The sequence below is a fragment of the Arvicanthis niloticus genome, chromosome X, assembly GCF_011762505.2.
Source record: "Arvicanthis niloticus isolate mArvNil1 chromosome X, mArvNil1.pat.X, whole genome shotgun sequence".
Taxonomy (NCBI): Eukaryota; Metazoa; Chordata; class Mammalia; order Rodentia; family Muridae; genus Arvicanthis; species Arvicanthis niloticus.
The window spans coordinates 113301145-113319152 of record NC_047679.1 but is presented as its reverse complement, the minus strand read 5'-3'; the positions used below and the strand labels follow the sequence as shown (position 1 = coordinate 113319152).

General features: G+C 38.9%; 1 pseudogene; it reads left to right on the top strand.

The window, feature by feature from the left end:
- The first annotated feature begins 760 nt into the window (after nucleotides 1-760).
- LOC117695141 (cancer/testis antigen 55-like) lies at nucleotides 761-14744 on the top strand (annotated as a pseudogene).
- Nucleotides 14745-18008: the final 3264 nt, after the last annotated feature.

Here is an 18008-nt window from a genome sequence, read left to right as displayed (position 1 = left end):
CTGGCCTTGAACTTACAATCTTCAGATGTTTGAAATTGTCAGCTTCACCCAATCCCCAGTTTCTCCAATATAAATAAGGCCTTTCTGTGTGGGTGGTGGTGGTGGGTGGTGGTTGTATCTGGAACATTGGGTGTTTTTGTCATGAATGGACAACTGTCATGTTCATTATTTTTCTGGATAGCACTGTGATTTTACATTAACACTGAGATACACACATGCAGAATTGCTCATGTTTTGTTGTAAAAGAATCTGTGGGAGATAGGAACAAACTTCAGATGTCCTGAAGTTAAGTGCAAACACGTTTTGATCATTTTTTAAGGGGGGAGGACTCACATAGTATAGGTTGGCCTGGTTTTGCCTTTTTTAAGTTGAGAAATGACAGATTGTTAACTTTGGTTCAAAGAAGTTTTTTTTAAAGAAGTAAGTTAAAAGGTTTTTAAAACACAGTTGGGAGGGAGAGGGACATGTTAAGTGGGATACATGGAGGAGATGGTAAGGGAAAATGAGGTGTATATGCCACCATATTGACTATGCATACAAAATTCTGTGATAAAGAGAAAGTGTTTAAAAATGAATGTTAAAAAAGGGAATAATCGATCTTTTATTGTGCTAAGATAACTACTTGAGTTTTTGACATTTTTTACTATTTAAGTGAAACCTTTGGATTCAGATAACTGGAGTTTTCTTCTTCTTCTTTTTCATCTGTAACTAAGAAGACATCTGAGTGTTTACCAATAGAAGAAGGGACCTTAAGAAAGTCATGGCAGTACCAAAGCAGGAGCGCTTAATACTTTTTGACTTTGATGATGAAGAAGATGATGATATAAACTTTACTGAGAACGCTCTTTCTGAAGGTAAAGCATATTATTCAGTGTTGGCCATTGAGTGTGTCCTGTAGTTTATTAGACTTTTACCTAGCTACCTGAAATGGAATAAAACTTTGCTAAAGGTTTTCATATACTTCATTTCTAATTTTATCTATAAGTATTTCTTCTTATAGCAGAGTCTTAGCAATGCAGGTACTTTCTCTTGGCACTGTAGTCCCAGTATGTTGAGAAAAAATAACTTGCTAGTTTTTTACCCCAGGAAAAGGCTTGAACAGTGTTCCTATAAAATGTTGGCAAATTGTGAATTTATTTTATCAAACCTGCAAAGAAATTATGTCATTTCTAAAGCTGCTTCATAAACTCATATGATCAATTCTTCCAGGGAAATGCAAATCGATAGTACTTTATTAACTATTACTACTATAGCATAATTTCAAATGTTTCCATTTCTTTTTTACAATACAGAAAAGAGCCCAGCATTTGACAAGGATGAGGATAAATCATCTTCTGTAGAAACAGATGAAGATATGGGGTAATATTTTCAAATATTTTTTTGTCAGCTCAATAGAGTACTTCAAAAGTAGTGTCTGTGGTCCCTACACTAGCTCTATATCCAGTTGAAGCCCAGTCTGGATTCCTTGAGGCCTTGGAATCACAAACACATAGCAACTAGGACAATAGGACCACCTGCATGAGCTCTTCACATGTCCACACACAAAGCAAAGGAGAAAATCATAAAAATAAGAGGGGTACCAGCTAGAAAGAAGAAGAAGGGTCTCAGCAAGAGTAGGAGAGTTATGAAGAATGTAGTGTGGGTCATACATGTATTAATTGTTAAATATAATTAACACAAATTCACTCTGGTTGCCCAACATGTATTTTATATGCATATGACATTTGTTCCAAACCAAAACAATACATATTTATTACGAATAATTTAAAGGACTTTCTGTGTAAACCTTTGTGTGTGCTAGACAAACGCCCCACCCATCAACTATATTTCCAGCTTTAATTTTTATTGTCCTTTCTTCACAGAGATGAAATACACAGTATGTTGGATCAATTTGGAGGTATGTTGTGTTGGAGATTTAAATGTTTTCAGAAAATTGTTTAAAATTATATATCAGTGTCTATAAAAGGAAATGTTAATCAGTGTTCTGCATTAAGTGTCATTTAATGCCTTCTCCTCACAGGATTTTACGCAAGTTTTGTGATTATAAAACAATTTTTTGCACTTGAACTTTTCCATCATTTTTTAAAAAGTGAAAATGATACTTTTTAGATGTGTGTGACTCAACTAGATCTTTAGAAGCAAGAACAAATGGGACAGAGTTGCAATTCTTTTTATTCCCAGACTAAGTGGTAGTACCCAGGCGTGTTTCTGTGCATCAGCTCTCATTCACGAAATTTATTTTGTGAGACTCTTGCTGAATTCCTTTTTCTAATCGGTTCTCGTCATCCACCTGGTAGCTTACAACAGTCCATAATTCTAGATCATCTATAACCATGTATCACTCCAGATCGGAGCCTCTCTTCTGATCTCTGTGAGCACACATGTATTAAACACACATGCATACATGGAAAACATTCATACATATAAATAAAAAAATCAGAATTAAAATAAATTTTTGTGGAACAGAAAGTCCTGAAGTTTCTCAATTGAATGACCTCATTTTAATAGTTTCTTTTGTTGAGTCTTTTGTTAATTTTGTAGATTGCTTGCTTGGTTTTGAGACAGGGTCTTACTGTTTATTGTGAATTCCAACTGCCCTGGAAGTTGTTATGAAGGCAAGTCTAGGCTTAATCTATAAATGTCCTCTGTCAGCTTCCCGGGTGCTAGAATTACAGGCCTGGGACCCCACACACAGTTCGGGAAACAGTATTCTTTTAAAAAGAGGTAATAACAATTTGTTCTTTTATAAGAATTATTGATATCATGGAGTTTTCCCAGAGATATAATTTTCTATTTGGTGGTGAGAAAGAATTTGTTTTCTAATCTGTTTTAATAAATTTATGTATATAGATACTTAAAAGAATAAACTTGTATCTAATAGTACAGATTGATTCTAGTTACAGAAGAGTTCCTATTTATGGTAGAAAAACATGTTTTGCAAACATTATTTGAACTATTGAATTTTTATGCACTGCCCTACTTCCTACTAAGAATGCCCTATGAAAAGCTCCATGAAATGATTTTAAACTATTTCTAAATTATCTCCATGGTTACATGAGTTTCTTTTTCATTCTTGTGTTTGTGTGTGTTTTATGCAGGTGTTCACCTGTATGCACAATTATGTGGGAGCATGTGGCAGCCAGAGTTTGAAATTGGAATGTCTTTGTCACGATTATGCTTACATGAGTTACTTTTTCATTCTTGTGTTTGTGTGTGTTTTGTGCAGGTGTGCACTTGTATGAACAATTATGTGGGAGCATGTGGCAGCCAGAGTTTGAAATTGGAATGTCTTTGTCAATCGTGTGTGTGTGTGTGTGTGTGTGTGTGTGTGTGTGTGTGTGTGTTTGTTTGTGTATGTTGCCTGCATGTATGTATGCTCCATGTGCTTGCCTGGTGCCCTCAAAAGCCTAAAGAGGCCATTAGATCCTTTGGATATGGTTATGAGGCATCATATGGTTGGTAGTAATTGAACCGTGGTTCTCTAGAAGAGCTGTCAATGTTCTTAACTACTGAGCAATCTTACTTAGATCCCCCAAATTATTTTTTGTGAGACAGGATTTCTCTGTATCTGGAGCCATCATTTCAGTGAGAGTGAATGGCCAGAGTCCCAGGGCTTTGCCTCTCTCTACCCCTAAGTGCTATGGTTAAGGACACACACCATCACACCTGGCTTTTATGTGGGTTGTGGAAATTCTAACTCAGGCTTTCCTGCTTGCCACAACAAGCAATTTAACCACTAAGACATCTCTCCAGACCAAAGCTCTTTTTTTGTCTTTGGTCTTTTGCCTCTTTTTGTTATCTATCTATCTATCTATCTATCTATCTATCTATCTATCTATCTGATTATTGAGCCTATTTCATACAAATATCTTGCTATTTGATTTAAAGATGACTTAGATTCTAATTCTTAAGAGTATTTTTATGTATTTTAAAGCTTGAGTTCTAAGATTGTATGTTCAGGATCATCTAGTTAAAGCTTGACTGTTAACCACAGTACAGAAACACACTATATATTTCAGTTGGACAGCATTTTTTTAAATTTAGAAATATTTCCCTTTTAGCTAAGTGTTTGTGAAGCACTTAAAATGTAACCTTGTAAAATATAACCTTGGCCCTTTTGTTTTTTCCTGGGTTGTTTATTATCATGTCTCAATTTTAAAAGTATTTTCAACCAGGAAAATCAGAACTGAGATGAAGTTGAATATTTCATATGCAAAATATATAGGTCCAAAATATTTCAGATTCCAGAGTTTTGTGTACTTCATTTTATTTGCATTGACTTCACTTGTGGTACATCCCTAGTCTGAAAATGCAAACTTCTAAGTACTCTAAAATATGAAACTTTGTGGGTTTTGAAGACAGGATTTCTCTGTTTAGCCCTGGCTACACTGGAACTCACTCTGTAGAGTCAAACTCTCAGAGATCCACTTGTTTCTGCTTCCCAAGTGCTGGATTTAAAGGTGTGCACCACCATCACCTAGCAAACATATGATACTTTTTTATGTACCATGTTGGTGTTATATTTCAATTTAATTTAAAAATATCATCCATATTGCTTAATAATCTTTAACCATATCAGTATATACTTGAATGTTTAGGAACAATAGAAGTTGTTAAATATTACCCTTTATTTTCAATACAGATAATGTTAACAATTCTCTTCTTGAGAAGAGAAGAAGAATCCAAATGTACTCTCAAAAGGTTTACAAAGAGAGTAGCTACAAAATGAGACAATTTTGGAAAACCAGACAAAAGCTATTGTAAGTTTGCTGGTAATTTTAGAGCCATATTTCTATCATTTCTCAGTATATATTGGTGGTGCAAATGACTTAGGAAATATTATCACCTGTCTATTGGAATCTCCAGTGAAAATGTTTCCTGTAAGCAAGTAGTGTTATAACCCCAGGCCGTCATAGAACTGACATATATTTATTTGGAAGTCAGTGAAGATTACATTTTTTCCTCCCAAATACCAGTTGAGAGGGTTATTATTTTTTAAAGTAATTCATGATATTAATTGAGGAAGTGGTAGCTGCCATATAAACTATTAAATGTCTTTTAGTTGATCGTATGGTCAATGTATAGAAGAGTTAATTTTATGTCTTAAATTAAATTTGTATATTTGAACTGACTTAACTACTCTTTGTACTAAAAGTTGGCTGTGCAAAAGGGCTTAGTGAAATATTCTGACTTAGAAATAATTTACTTTTTTATTAGAACCAGGAGAAAAATTGCTTGTAGGTGAAATTGATTTTCCTAAGATACACACACACACACACACACACACACAGGATAAAAACTCTTTGGTTTTCAAGAGGCAAACCATATGGGAAGGCATTTCTCTTAGTTAGGATAAGAAGCACTTCCAGAATCTACATACATCTAAATTTGGGAGTTGGGGATTTAGCTCAGTAGTAGAGTGCTTGCCTAGCAAATATAAGGCCAAAGACTGGGTCCTCAGCTGTGGAAAAAATGAATAAAAAGACATTTAAAAGGCCTAATTTTATTTCTTGGGTTGCCATCAGAGTATTTAAACAGTTATAATTTTCTTCTTTTTCAGAGTGTCAATATGTTGATTCAGTTTTGTTTTTGATATTTCATATTGATATAAAATGTAAGCATTTATTCTTATTTTTTACAGGCTAAAGGTTTACAATAAGTATTACCAGCAGTTTATGGATCTGTTTAAGCAGTGGGACTTGGATAAGCAGAGATGTGAAAAAGAGCGAGACAACCTAATTGTTGGTATCACAATTAGCTTTATAAATAATCTCTTATAACAAAATCTTAAGTAGGAATCAGGATGTTCATCTCATCCTCTCATCTGCGGGACTAAACCATGGTGTACTACCCATCGTTGGCTTTGTTCTTGTCCTGCAGAACCATATGTAAACGACACAAGTATAGGCACATATCATACTCACAAAATCTATTGGACTCTTCATATTAGTTGGGTTTCTTTTAATTTCAAACAAAAAAACCTTTTTAAAGAATAAAGGTGTTTTACTTCTTGCTAAATCAGGGGTAAATTAGCTTTAGATGCAGTAGAATGGGAATCAGGAAGTATTACTTAGGTAGTATCCTCTAGACTTTGTTGCGATTACAAAATTAATTCTTTCAATCCTGTGGTTACTATAACTTTAGAAAATGCAGTGGTCTAAGACAAGGTTTCTCAATGCTACTGTTGAAAAATTCCTATAGAAAAACATCAATAAGTTACGTGTGGTCATTTGCTCATGTCTGAACAAAACACTGTAGTAGGAACATGGTTGAGTTTAGCTCTTCTTTCCTTCATTTCCTCTCTCCCTCCTTCCCTCCCTCCCTCCATCCCTCCCTATCTCCCTTCTTTCCTCCCTCCTTCCCTCCCTCCCTTCCTTTATCCCTCTCTCGCTCCCCCATCTCTCTCCCTCTTTCCCTTTTTTCCTTTCTTTGCTTCTTTTTCTTTTATCAACTTTATCCCTTTCTCCCCCGCCTCTCCATGCCCACCAACATTTTTATGTCTTGAAACTGAAGCCAGGCCCCCCCCCCAACATTTTTTATGTCTTGAAACTGAAGCCAGGGCCTATTGCAAGGCAGTAAAAGCACACTATTGGTAAACCACAACATCAGCCCAGAAAATGGTTTACTTTTAATGTCTAGACCTGCAGTACAAGTCAGCCCCCCTACTCATATAATGTACAAGTGTATTAGTTACTCTTTATATTTTCTTCTTTCATTGCCTATAATCATCAATTTTTTAAAATCTAAGATCTGGGAGAAATGACCTTATCAAGTAATTTTGGAATGATAGGTCAGCACAGTCTTGGAAATTCACAATTTGAGGTGCACAGGAAAGGTTGGTAGGAAGATATTGAAATGGCCACTGGTATATGAGTCAGGGATCCAGAACAAGTCTGGACTAAAGATACAAAGTTGAAAATTCTCAGCTTCGATCCAATTTTAAACCATAAAAACTAGATAGAATCACTGAAGGACTAATTAAAGGTGTAAATGGGAAGTCGGAGGACAGGCTACTTGAGTACTTCATTGTTTAGAGTTCTGAGACTGAGAAGAAACTGGTAAAGAAGACAGAGAAGCAGCCTAGTTGGTAGAAAGTAAACTATCCAATTAAAGGAACTATTTGTAAAGAAGAGACCATTACGTGTGCCATAAACTGCTTATAGGCAAAATAAGCTAGATTTAACAATGGGAAGTCATTGGTGCATTGCATAGAATGATTTGGTTGGAAAAGTGAGTACAAAACTAATTGGAGCCAGGTGTGGTGTTGTACAACATAAGTTCCAACACTTACAAGGCTGAGGCAAGTATATCTCGAATCTAGCCTGTGTCCAGAGCAGATAGCAAGACTGTCTCAAAAATAAAACAAAAACAATTTAAAATGGACACATTACAGAACACTAAGGGAAGACTGAGTAGTATTAGAACAAATGAATTAGAGGTTTTCAGAGGTTTTGTGTGTTTATTTGGTTTTTATTTGGTTTGGATTCTTAGCTAAGTGAAATAGCATGCTTATGTGGTATTGGAATAAGTTTTTATTGGCTATTTTGGTTATTTACATTTCAAGAGAGAATGGGCCATGTGGTAAAGGGGGATTACTATCAATCTTGGTGGTTACAACCTGAACGTCAAGTCATTTCCAGCTAATCATCCTCAAATAAGCCAATTAAAGAACCACATTAAATGTAGAAAACAAAAAAAAAATGATTTATTTAGTGGAGCCACATTGTGAAGTAGGACAAAGTCATCCAAAGATATGGCCCAGGTCCATTTTCAGGGCCTGGAAGTGAGATCCAAGTTTAGATACAAATCTCAAGATATGTACATCTAAGCATTCCCAGTCAAGATTTGGCCCTGCATACTACTGACCCAATACTGTCTGGGATTCAGTCTATCCTGTGAGGTGGGTTTCCAACTTGTGGGAACTGTGAGATCCCTTCCATGGAGATACCATCCCAGTCTGAGTGGGACCACTGTCTTCTCTCAGCATGAGATTCCTGGGAAAATTCCCATTTATTTTGGAGTCTGTTGATTCAGTCTGATAGACTAAGAGGCACAAGTATCCTTTTAGAATAATTGCACTTCTTGACCTCAAGGAAACTCTGGTGGTCTGTTTCTCTCCTTAAGCCACACAATCCATAATATAAGCATATATCCCAGAAGGATTTTACATCACCTAGGGAAAATAGCCTAATTTAGATGTTGTACATATTGTACATGAGTTCTGGCATCTGCACTCAAGAACTGTGAAAAACTCTACTGCAAATTATATAGTGTATCTTATTAGGAAGGCAGCCAGGCAGTGGTGGTGCATGCCGTTAATCCCAGCACTGGGGAGGCAGAGTCAGGAGTATTTCTGAGTTCAAGGCCAGCCTGGTCTACAGACTGAGTTTCAGGACAGCCAGGGCTGTATAGAAAAACCTTGTCTCGAAAAGCCAAAAAAAAAAAAAGTAGAAGAAGAAGAAGAAGAAGAAGAAGAAAAGGAAGAAGAAGAAGAAGAAGAAGAGAAGAAGAAGAAGAAAAGAAGAAGAAGAAGAGATAAAAAAATAGGAATACTATCCCTATAATGTTTCCCTCTGCCCCTCTACCTCTCTCTCTGCCTCTCCCCCATCTCACACACACATACAGACACACACAGACCCACACACTATGTCGGGTTCTAACAACAATTGTCTAGTGCTTTTTAAAATTATTTCATATGTACAGATAGGTTTTTATGTTTTTTGTGGTTTTTTGTTGTGTTTGGTCTCACTGTGAGGTTTTGGCTGGCGTAGAAGTGAGAATGCAGAGGAGCTGAGCCTCAAACGCACAGAAACCTCTTTCTCTGTCTCCAGAGAGCTGGCATTAACAGCATTGACAGCATTGGCCATCATTTCCAGCTTGTATATGTGTATTTTGCTTGTAGATGTGGGGACTACTTGAATTCCTGGTGTGGGATGGGCCAGGAGAGTGTGTTGGAACAAATATAACTGAAAATTTTCACAGTTGTGAGCTACCTTGTGGGTGCTGGGAACAGAACACGGGCCTCCACTAAAGGCAACAAGGCCTTAACTAGCCAGCCTCCTGGCTAGTACTTATATCTGTCACCAAGCATGATTTTTACTGGGCTGAGCAGGTATGAGAGTTCCTTCCACACCTCCTACAACAAACTCTCGACCCTCTCATGAAAATGTAGAAAACAGCTAGAGCCCTTAAAAGCACACTGAGTATGCAAGGATGCAACTGCAAGCAGCTTTTCCAGAGGCCTTCCTGTTGGTGTATTCACAATGGGTGGGTGGGACCAAATGTCCATAGCCAATGACATAAGCAGTGACGTACACATACCATTGTCTCTCATTGGCTAGGCAGTGGAAAGAGGTGGGATCTCCCCAGACAGAGCTTTATAAGGGAAGCTGGCAGCAGCCAGGGAGGTATCCTGTCCCTGGCTCTCCTGGGAACCTCCATTTAGCCGTTTACTATCATCTCACAGAGGCTGGGAAACTCTCATCTTAAGGGTCAGACAGAGGAAGAGTACTGAGTCATCTGAAAGCCGTGGTCACTGCTCAGGTTGGTGGCAATCCCAACATTGTACAACTTGTACCACCTTGTACAGTGGATGCTTTCATGGGAAGAACATGTCTGAAGAAACATCGCAAGAACATCATATAGGTAATCTGGGAACACCCACCCTTCCCGCCCTTCAATCCCCACCCAAGGAGACTCCTCAGAAAGGCTTTCCTCCACCTTAAGTTGCGGTGGGGCACAAAGAGCCGAGAGGGACCTGCTGCCATCCTGAGTGGCCACTGAGCAAGAGGATGTTCCTGAGTTTCCATGTAAGGCCAGTACTGAACTGTGCCCCAAGCTCCTGTGGTATGCCAAAGCAGGAGGGTGTTTGGACCAACTCACAGAACACGTGACACAAGTCTTTGTGGGCTGTAATGTCCCTGCCTTCGCATCTTGCCCTTGAAAGATGTCTTTGGCTATCCCCCAGAGAAAGGGAACATCGCACTTTGAGAGGGAATTCAGCCTTGTTTTCCATGAACACATGTATCTGAAGCCAGGAGGCAGGGTTGTAAGGAAGGCACTGTACAGGAAGGTGACCAATTGTCCCAGCATGGTACAGGAGGCAGATCCCCAAACAGTACTTACCCATAAGACTTATGAAGAGCAAAAGGAAATTTGGCGACGTGTCCTTACATCTGCACATATCTTTTAATGCTTTGTCAGAAGGGATGTTGGAGAATGTAGAGCTATGGCTATGCATTTGCTGCTGCTGTTGAGTCAGGCATATACTAGTAACAGTGGGAGTTTAAAGGGGCTTCCTGAGCAGGTAGATGAACATAGCACTTGTGTTCCCACTGGAAAAGGTCAGCCACAGCTGAAATAGATGCCATGGAGGTGCCATTCGTGAGTCACAACCTTAGGATGCAGTGATGGCTGTTGTCTTATGGTCAGAGGAGTGATGCTATGTGCTCATATCTACAAGGGTGTTCAAAAATGAACTTGTCTATAGTGGGTGCTTGCATTTGACATGAACCCGTGTGACCTTTGTTTACTTGTGTTGTAGATAACTCCAAATTCAAGTCTATTCAGGGAGTTGTGACCTCTCTGTGTAATGACTATGGCTGGATTAATGAAACCATCTTCTTCAATACCGATGTAATCAGTGACAATGTGCTTCTGAACATAGGGACAAATGTCCTTGCACTTGTGGAAAAAAAACCAAGAAATCATATCTTCAAAGCAATCAAGGTATGGCTGAGTTTATCCAGAGTCTCTTACTATACTGCTTACTGTTTTCTTGCTTTATAAAACATGATCAGAGCAACTTCAGGAAGAGCATTTATTTGGGCTTATGGTTCTAGAAAAGCAAGAGGCCATCATGGCCATGAGGCATAGGAGAAAGCAGCAGGTATGGTGACTGAAACAGGTAGCTGAGTGCTCACCTCTTCAAATACAGTCACAAAGCAAATAGGCAGGATTAGAAATGCTGGTAATCTCTAAAATTTCCATTTCTTTCCAGCAAACTCCCACCTTCTAAACCTCTCCTAACAGTGTCCCCAACTGGGGACCAAGTGTTCAAATATCTGAGCTCATTACAGAAGCCATCATTCAAACCACTACATTGGGTGAGCATGGTGGTATATTGCATTAGTTCCAGCACTCTGGAGTCAGAAGCAGAGAAATTTCTATGAGTTCAAGGCCAGCCTGATCTGCAGAGTTCCAAGCCAGCCCCAGTTACATGGTGAAAACCCATTTTTTAAAAAAGATTCAGTCAATGTTGCTATATGGTCAAAGTTGACATTCCACTTCTCTGAGATTAGTGGGTTTGATTTTCTAATATTTCAATGCAGTGATGCTTCTTTGCTTTCTAAATATTTTTCTTCTCTTAGTATTTCAACAACATGTAAATGACGGTTCTTTATAATCCTGTAACTTCTATCATATACTAAGCAGCTATTTTCTATTCAACATCCAACTAGCAGAATCAGCAGGACAGTATGTTTTATACACTTTTCTATGGCAGTTAAAGAACACTTTCTTGCTTACTTTAATTTTTAGATGTTTTTATTTATGTGTATGAGTATTTTGCCTACATGTATGTATATCTGTGATCAGCATGCTTACCTGGTGGTAGAAGAGGTTGTGAGCCTCCAAGTAGGTGCTGTGAATTTAAAACCGGATCCCTTGCAGGAACACCAAGTGCTCTTAAACCCTGAGCTAACTCTTCATCCCCAACTAAAGTACATTTAACATAAATCAAATTTTAAATACTACTATAAATTTTGGATGACTTACAGATGTAAGTCTCACTTCAGTTCAACTATTTATATATTGATGGCTATTGTCAAGTTATTCTTAGTTATGCTTTTCCAATTGAGAGTCTCAATAGAAGGCCACAGAAGATCCCTTTGCCAGTATTAATCAGATACATTATTACTATAACTATTATTATCATTATAAAATCATGGTAAAATTGAAAACAGAGAAGCAGAGTCCTAATGTTATTTTAATTTTTGTAACATCGCAATGATAGTTATAATTTTCACTTCTTGTTTTTCTCGTCCAAGAGATTCACTATAGATTTTTCCATAATCACAAAAATATATTTACTAGAAAAATATGTATTTATTCTCTTATGTTTTCTTTACAATCCTGGGTTTTTGTTTTCCACATATTTTTAAAATATCAGTTCTGTCATAAGTGCACTTTGTCAGGAACATAGGCAAACTTTGATGCTTTCTCACAATGTCAGAAATTGTCAAATAATAATAAAGTGATAAAATGTAGTGATCTCAACGGTGGCATTTTGCCAGAAAATCATCTTTCTCTGGCAATCTGGACACAATTAGAAAGGTTTTTTTCTTCAGTCTTAAACACTATTCCTATTTCTCATATAACACATCACAATCAATATGTAAATGAACAAAACTTACAGGTTACATATTGCATGAAAAAGGTTAAAGAGGCCGAAGGAGATTTTAGGGAGCTTTCAGAAATGAGATGTAAATAGAGTCTTTATTGATAAGATTAGAACCTGAAACAGACTGTAGTGAAGGAACTGCTTCTGTAAAGTCAGGTGTTGTGGATCAGTGAATTTTCATCAAAGAAACAGTTCTATGTAGATATGCAGAGCAATAGAGTGGGACTTTCTCCCGGGTCAAGAATGGGTGGACTGTTTGAATGAGGGCCACATGGGTAATCTGCAGGACTGGAAAAAGCAGGTAAGTAGACTTATCAACAACAAGGAATGAGCTCAGCTGAAGAGCCAGGGTCATTCTTTGCTTGTCCCTGTCAATCCATGACTAATCCCTCAAGTGTCAGAAAATAGGTCACTAAGGGCCATTGCTATCAAAGTGATAAGTGCACACCTCTTTATGAGGTTAAAATGAGGGAGTTGCACCTTTACTGGGTCTGGTGTGTCTGACAAGTTCTTAGGCCTGGTTTTCCTGATTATTATTTAAAAACTTCTCCAAAACTCATAGTTTCCATTCACTTCAGTACAGGTATAACAGCAACCCTCCTATGCCCAGGAGTAAATGCTGTTGTTCTGATGGGGAATCCTTGGTAAGGGGACAATCTCCTGCATGAAATTTTTATTCCACTTGCACTCACTGCCTCCTCTTATAGGTGAAAGCTATGAATAATCTTCCTGAGGGCAGTGAGCCATCAAAACTTGGCAGAAGGCTTTGTATCAAATGTGTCACCTCCATAACTGAAGACAACATCTATATCAGCAAGGACACGTTTTTCCCGTTATGCATGTTTTCTGGAGGTAGGAGTTACAGCTTTCAAAACATAGAACAAGAAATATAAGTATTGGGCTTGAGGTCCTTGAAACTGAAAGTAGGGTACAATACAGGGGGAAAGGGTAGTATTTTAAATATTGCCTAGAGCTCCTGTCCCTGTGATGACCATCACCATGTGGCCATGTGGTTGTTTTGATTCAATGATTTTGTTTGCCAAGTAGCTTTTTAACTTTGGTTTTCACATAGGGTTCCTCAAAGTTACCAGAAACTCATACATATCTGAGAATTGTGCATGGGATTAGGAAACCAGCCACTAAGCTTCTGGGTCCTGAGATTCTAGTCTTTGTGACACTGTCCCAGGATACATTCAAATTCGAATCATTGACAGCATTACATAACTATAAGCGATTTATCTTGAAAATATTTGCATCACATGTCTTTCTGATGCCTGGGGAACACATCAGTGTAAAGAATCAGTGATTACATAGCTTCTGCTTTCCTTGCTATAGGAAGATATTTAAGAGGTCTAAGTGTTTGGAAAATTAGTTTACGTGCAGGAAATGTTAGTCAGCATATGGCAGTGAGTTAGGCCCAATAAATGTCCTGTGACCTGACTGTATAATACATAATCTCACTTCAATGGCTGTTTTAGGATTCAGGCCATTCAATGGAGATTTGCTGCTGGTTGAGTATTCCATGAACCCGGGCACTTCAAACATGAATATCCACTCTGCAAGCCCCCTCAACTCTCAGAATATGGAAGAGGTAATTGACCTTGATGTTGTCTTGTCATGGGTAGGCAGCTGCCTCTCCTCCTTACTCACTGTCCCTTTCCTGACCAAGGTGTTGTGTGGTATGTTGGCAGTATAATTCTGCCAGAGTGGACACATTTGTTTACTGATTGAAAAGGAAATAAGCAGAGAATAATATAGTGTTTGCTGTGTGTGTGTATGTGTGTGTGTGTGCATTTGTGTGTGTGTGTGTGCATTTGTGTGTGTGTCTGTGTATGCTTAATTCCTAAGTTGTGTGTTTTCCTTGATGTTATGCTGTTCTGTGGACAACAGTAAGAAAATTGTCTTGGCTGTGAGAAAATGTGGAGAAACTTTGAGTGCACTAGGTTTGAGGTGTGGCAACCTACTGATGAAGGTGGGTCAGACCTTGGTTAGGACAGTCTGAGAATGAGTTGTAGAGACAGGGAAGTAGAGTGTGAGGATTATGATGGGGTGGGGGACCTGCTGATTGGATCTGGGTTTCTGGGGAGTGGAGGGCCATCTGTGTTGGGTTACATCCTTCCCTAGACTCATTGTCATCGTTTCTCATCATAGGTCTGTGTTACTTGCATTGATGGAAGAAATGGCGTGGTAGAAGCCACCATGTTTTTCACCCTCGACTCTCTCCATACTCTCCCTGGATATCACGGGTTTGTACGACATTGTGAACACTACTGTGGTAGACAGCATCCAATCCCACTACACTTGCAGAGTGGTGTCTATGACTCCAGTGAATTCACTGTATTAACCGATCCCTCTGGATCACTGTCAGTGTTAATACTGGACTCTAATGCCTGGTTAAATAAAGTAGTATGGATGAACAAAGTAATATGTTTGAAGTCAAGAATTTTTCTTTTGAGCACTCTTTTGTTTTGCTGCTGTTGGTGGTGGTAATAATAAAATGGATTTATTTTTGGAAGATGACCTATGAATTCAAAAATGTGCCCAATTGGTTTTGAATATAGAACAAAGAACACGCATCTCGGTCAAATTCACCATGTCCATATGCAAGAGTATATATTCTCTGCTGCCAGTGGAACCTCTTTTGTATGTTAGCAGTGACTTTCCATTAATGAGTGTTGAGTTGACTCTTTGCCTGTCCAGCCGGACATAAAAAAGGGGTCCGGGGAGATCACCTGAAAGAGAGCTGGGGGGAAGGGGGTAGCAGGCAAAGATGCAAAGAATGGTGACCTGTCTATAGGCTGATCAGATCGCAATTTTTACTTTTTCACACAGGTTATATACACAAAAAGGCAGGATGTGGGGAAGGGTATGACACAGAAATGTAGATGTTCAGGGAGTACAGATATCTTCCAGAACAAGGTATCTGCTGGGTGAAGGTTCAGGGAACAGTCCACTGTGAGTCTGCCTATGATTCACTTGTCCTAATCTAAGTTGGTACTATCTACCAAGGTCGCCTATCTACAAGGTCTATGTCTAGAGCCTGGCAGCTATCTACCAAAGCTGCTTGTTTACAATAGCTTCTAGCCATCTGTTCTAGTGTTTTCCACAGAGACCGAGACTTTGTGCTAGCAGGCATGTGGGTTAGGCCTGCCACTGTCTTCAGGCCTATGGCTGATTCCAGGCCTTCAGTGTATAGACAGAGATGCCCATGACAACTCTTTTTACATGAGCCAGCAGTTAAGGTAGTTCTTGGTAAATATCAGGGGCAGATTTTTAAAGACCTTAGTAAGCAATTCATTGAATATTAGTATTGCTTTGCTATAATTTCAACAGTAGGGATTGAGTTGCTCAACATTTTATTAGTAACTCATTTGTTCACTTAAATGAGAATGTTAGCGTGTGTTAAAATCTGTTCTGTGGATGAATTTTTGTTATAGGAGTAATGAATCTGGCAGAAACATTACAACCGTGCTTGAAGTTCATATTGTTTTTTCTATGGTAAAAGGTATCAGAATGTCTCAGATTTGTACTCCATTAAATTTATTCCTTCTCTTGATGAAAGATAAATGCATCCTTGGATCAGTGGTCCTCGAGAGCTTAAATATCACTGGGAAGTCGTTTGTCTTCAACTCTGGTGTACTGTCTTTAGTTTGAGCATATTTCCTGACAAACAGAAAACAGTAGACTTCTTAAGTCTACTCTACCCTGTCCACCAGACAATTGTTCCTGCTCTGCCTGATAATGATGGAGATTCCAGAAGTCTGTTGAGTTTGAACTTTGTCTTAGTGATTATTTCCACAAATTCTTTAAATCTTTCTATTATATTTAAATTAATCCAGTTGTGTCACACATGTGCATGAATGCACACAGACACACCACTTGTCACAGTGCTCATGTGCAGGTCTAAGGACAATCTCTGAGAATCTGTTTCCCACACTGTATGGGTCCTAGCAACTGATTTCAGGTCATCAGGCTTGATCAAAAGCATCCTTACAAACCTCTCAACCTTAGTTTGTGTCTACCTAGACACACCCCCCTCCCCAACCCCCAGTAGCCACATCTGCCAAAGCAAACTTTTGCGGATTCTCTGGGACTCTAACCCTGGCACAGACATATTAATCAAACAAAATTGATGTTTGTGCAAGTTTAAATATAAAAGTAAAATAACTAAGAGGAAATGTAAATGAAAAACTACCATGTATTGTCTGGAAGATACTGCCGAGGTTTGCAAGAAACAGATGTTGCAAGGCTGCCTAAAATTTATTGCTGACGTGTTCCCTAAAGCACTGAACTAGTGTGGCTTTCTTCTTTAAAAACACTATACCTTTGAGCTTGGGCACTAAGAGACATTTCAGAGGCATGGACCTACTCTTGGCTATTAATAAAAGGAATGAAATACTTTTGCCTGGTTAATCAGCATAGTTGTCAAAAAACTGGTGTTTCACTTGAAGCCCCCAACAAGACCCCCATGAAGACCTCTCATGGTCCAGGGGACTGACCCTCACTCCATGCCTTCATCCCTAGCCAGGAAGGTTGCAGAGATGGCTACCTGCAAATGTTCCAGGATCCCCCTTGTCTCATGAGTCTGGTGAGGTCTGAATAGCTGGTTTTCCCAGAAATAAAACATACTGAGTCCTGCTAAGATTCCAGGAGGCAAGTCTATATACAGAATTCAGTTCTGGTTCTGGTAAAGATTATCAGGCCCACTGGGGGGATCCTTTAATTTGGGAAGAAAAACTTCCAGGGGAAGCTTTCCCTAGTCCTTTGGCACTTAGTAGGGACACCAATAGTGAGGACATGGTCTTCTGGTTGGGTTGCTCATGGCATAGCTGGTTTTACTTTTGCTCAAAGAATGGCTGGCCAACTATGTGTGTGAGTGATTGGATGCAAGCAGAGCAAGTTGGCCTTAGCAGTTAATGATTTCAATGCTGATAGTTCTGTTTTTCCTCCTACACAGACCTTTTCTGTTGTTGGTACCTAGGACAGGGACCTGGGTTGCAATTGCACTCCCTTGATGAGATTCTGCCAATTTCTCCAGATTCTGCACTAGGTGGTACTACTGTTGTTTAAAGCTTGTTTTCTCTTTTTGTCTGCAACAAAGAAACTCTCCTTCCTGCCAGGACCAGAAATTTATAGTATGTGTGAGCATGCACACGCTACAAACACAAAACCACACACACACACACACACCACACAGACACACTCACACACACAACTCACACACACACCACACACACACACACACACACACAGAGGGGAGGGCAGACAGACAGACAGACAGACAGACAGAAACAGAGAAAGTACTTTTCTTGTCAGGACTTGAATTACAGTACACACAGTTTTCTCCTAACATTGTAACCACCAATTCCAAACTCTTACCCTCTAAGGGTCCAAAGAGGCCATGATTTGCAGAAAGAATGACCCCTGGACTCAAATAGTACATAAACACAAAGAGTGTTTTATTCTGCAGAAGTCAGCAGCTGTGCTCCCCATTACCAAGATAGAGAGGCCCTGAACATGACCAATTAAGCACCTTAGTGAAATACTTGGGTAGGTGGGCTTTGTCTTACTCTTCTCACGCATTCCATAACAGTTACCTGGAGCACTT